Source organism: Echinops telfairi, unplaced genomic scaffold, assembly GCF_000313985.2.
Source record: "Echinops telfairi isolate 266 unplaced genomic scaffold, ASM31398v2 ScPeMD7_3;HRSCAF=10, whole genome shotgun sequence".
NCBI lineage: Eukaryota > Metazoa > Chordata > Mammalia > Afrosoricida > Tenrecidae > Echinops > Echinops telfairi.
The window spans coordinates 3,217,630-3,220,517 of NW_022103899.1; the positions used below are offsets into that span (position 1 = coordinate 3,217,630).

Consider the following 2,888-nt stretch of genomic DNA (forward strand, 5'->3'; position numbering starts at 1 on the left):
GCCCAGAATCCTGATATTGTTAGGATGCTTGAGTCAATATTTGGTCAATCTGATTCACTTTAATTACTCTCATCAGTGACTAAAATTAACTAGAATGCTAGTCTTTGAAAAATAAAATTCCTTTGCCTCTTAAAACATGTCAGTTGGCTAGTTTCTCTCAGAAGGAAATGTAGAGACTATCTAAGTGAGTTTTAGATCAGGGCAAGGGAATAATTTATGATTCACATGTTTAATTCTATTAAACTATCAATGCTTAACAGCATTCATCTATTTTCTGGGTCAAATGTAGCAATCTTGCAACCAAATTTGTAGCTGTGTTAATTGAGTGGAGCTGTTTCATTCAGTTTTCTACTCTTTCTTGTAATGGCGGTTTCTGTTATGTAAGCATAAACTATTTGAAAAGGAAATGGTTGCACTATCAGATTGCAGCAGTAAGCCTTGCAGACAGGAATTTTCTTAATTGCATTTCAGAAAATTTCTAGGACATGCAGGCTAGATATGAACATAGTTATAAATTTATGCAAAATATATATACACTTTAAAATATTTTATTATGTTTTAGGTGCAAGTTTACACAGCAAATTAGGTTTCCATATCACAATTGTTATATAAATTCTTCCTTGGCGTTGGTTACAATTTTCATAGCATATCTGCTTTTTTCTTTATTTAGTTTGGATTGTTTTCATTGATCTAGCTCCCCTTTCCCTCCTTGCTTTCTCATTTTTGTTTTAGGATAAATGTTTTATATAGTTATTAAAAATATGGACTGCTCCACAAATATTTGCATGTTATCCTGCATAGGGGTCAAGCCAATCTTCTCTGGGTTATTCCAGTGTTAGTATTTATACCTTGGAAATGAGAGCACTCACATTTTATATTTCTAATTACATTTGAATTTCAAAAGCTTCTACAGTTACCCTCCACATTGGGCCTTTGTATTTCTTTCTTTTTTCCTTTTAAATAAATATATATATCACATCATTCTGTAGTTCAACACATTCAGCAGAATTGTACAATTGTTACCATAATCAGTTTTCAAACATCCTTTTTCTGCATGGATTCCTTGACATCGTCTTTCCCCTTCAGCCCCCTCCACCACTGAACCCCCCTCACCCCCAAATCCTTTTTCTACTTCCTGTCTCTGTAGGTTCATCAATCCTGGGTTTCATATGTTGAAAACTGGACAAACAACACAGCTTCAAGGGGGTTCCCTCCAAAGACATAACACCTCTAATATACCTCCTAATATGTACAAACAATAAAGAACAGTACAAACCAGAGATACAGACAGTTTAGGAAACCAGATCAGGTCCAGCATGCATCTGGCACGGGGTGGGTGGTGGGTGGAGATCTACCCCCCTCAGTTAAGTTTTAACTGTTCAGGTCAGATTTATGCCTTTGATCTTCTATACTCATCTTTCCAAAGCTCTCTGTTTAGTAACCACTTTCCTCCCATCTCTCAAGTGTAGATAGAGGAGGGAGTTCTCCGTAGACTTTTTTCTCACAAATGAATCTTGGGCTCCCACTGTCAACCATAGCCTTCTGTACACTGGGATCTCACAATTTCAGCTCTGATACTAGTTCCTCCTTCCTTCGTCTGTGGGTTATATGGTTTACCATCCTTCAGTGGCTGATGATGGTGTGCTTCTTGTATGTGGACTTAGTTGACATTTCACTTCGATGACTGCTTGTTTGGAAACAAACCTTTAAGACCCCAGACACTATTTTATCTGTTAGCCGGGGCACTGTCTACAGTATTCTTTGCTACATTTTGCTAAAGCATTCATGTCTTCTGTGTATCGAGCAGGGCCATGATGTAAGAACTAATTGTTTTTAAGTAGGAGCTATGATGCAACGCAAGCCCCAAATCCGTTTTACCCCTTTTAATTGTTATTACTTGGGTGTTAATACATATGTCATATCATTCCTTAGTTCAATCTCTTCAAACAAATTATACAATGGCTTTTATAATCAGTTTCCCAACATTCTTTTCCTTCCTGGTCTCCTTGATATCGCCTCCCTTTTACCTCCCGACTCCCCCACATACCTTTATTCTATTTACTGTCCCTATAGCCTCACCAATACTGGGTTTCATTTACTGAAAAACAGAAAAACTTACAGGGTGACCCCCAATGACAGCACCTCTGAGATACACTGCACTCTGAACAGCCATAAACAAATGAAACAAAATGCTGTCACCCATTTGCCAGAATGATACAAATCTTAATACAGCATATAGGGCAGCGGTTCTCAACGTGTGGGTTGCGACCCCTTTGGGAGTCGAACTATCCTTTCACAGGGGTTGTCTAAGACCATCGGAAATCTGTATTTTCCGATGGTCTTAGGAACCAAGACACTGTTCTTCTATCCCTCTGGCGGGTCCGCCCACATGCAGATAACGCCCACCTACGAGTACCCAGGGTAAAGACTATTGTTACCCATGCTACGCCATGCTTCAAGACAAAATTTCATTTATTTGTAATTACAAAGAAATATTTTGTAATATATAAGTACTTATTGTTTTTGAGATTAATCACTATGCTTGAATTATGTTCAATTTGTAACAATGAAAATACATCCTGCATATCAGACATTTACATGATGATTCATAACTAGCAAAATTATAGTTATGAAGTAGCAATGAAAATAATTTTATGGTTGGGGGGGTCACCACAACATGAGGAACTATATTAAGGGGCCCCGGCATTAGGAAGGTTGAGAACCACTGATACAGGGTATTGATGAAGCAGGACGTTGATGATCCCTTTACCAACAGTTCACCATCCTCGATACAGCTGTCTTCTGCTTCTCGGACACCATGTATTTTCCAGCTTGAGACCTCAGGTTACAATGTGTCTGAGGTAGGGTGCAGCTTATCCAGTGGAGCT

At 38.3% G+C, this 2,888-nt stretch overlaps 1 non-coding gene across 1 annotated transcript; it reads right to left on the reverse strand.

The window, feature by feature from the left end:
- Nucleotides 1-755: 755 nt before the first annotated feature.
- Nucleotides 756-865, reverse strand: LOC115872059. The gene has a single exon (XR_004047623.1). It is a non-coding gene; the product is annotated as a U6 spliceosomal RNA (small nuclear RNA).
- Nucleotides 866-2,888: the final 2,023 nt, after the last annotated feature.